Source organism: Buceros rhinoceros, unplaced genomic scaffold (assembly GCF_000710305.1).
Source record: "Buceros rhinoceros silvestris isolate BGI_N320 unplaced genomic scaffold, ASM71030v1 scaffold3258, whole genome shotgun sequence".
Lineage (NCBI taxonomy): Eukaryota > Metazoa > Chordata > Aves > Bucerotiformes > Bucerotidae > Buceros > Buceros rhinoceros.
In genome coordinates, this window is record NW_010427277.1 from 58,247 (window position 1) to 58,963 (window position 717).

Consider the following 717-nt stretch of genomic DNA (forward strand, 5'->3'; position numbering starts at 1 on the left):
TCCAACCTGGAACACAAGCAGCTTTTTGTGAGAAACAAAACAGAAGACAACAAAGGAGAGAGACCAAAAAGTATTTCAGAAATAAAGAGGCTGTCCTACTGAATCTCAATCCCATCTTTAAACCGTTTACACCATTTCATCTAGAGCTGAAGAAGGAACAGTATACTAGTAAAAACTACACAAAATGGATTTTTAGCTCTAAAATAAAGATGGTCAGTAATTGTTGAGATAAAGTTTGCTGCGTTTCCTCATTAGACAGAAAGCTCTTAGAACACCCAGACACTAGACAGCCTATGACAATAGTGTTTGTTATTTTTTTATTAATATTTTAAAACAACCCCCCCAGATGTCTTCTTGCATTTAATTTGCTTTCAGGTTTATGTTTTCTTCTTCTTCTACATTCACAATGTGTTTTGTGTTCATAAGCTGAAAGATCATCTGCCAATTTTGTACTTAAAAAAAAAAAGCTGTTCTTCAGGGGAAAAGGTCTTACAGACAGTAAGATGATCAAATGGTAAAGGAAATCAATGGGAATAGGGTTACTTTTGTTATTTTTATCACAAGATACACCAGTGCAAATCACTGGAAAATCCTTGGAAAGTCCTTATGCATAATTTTAATTTCTTAACCCTTGTAGTTTCTATGTTGCTTTTACCATTGTGCAATGCATATATTTTTGTTCAAATGTATACGTTTTGATGTATGTTGATCAGCAGG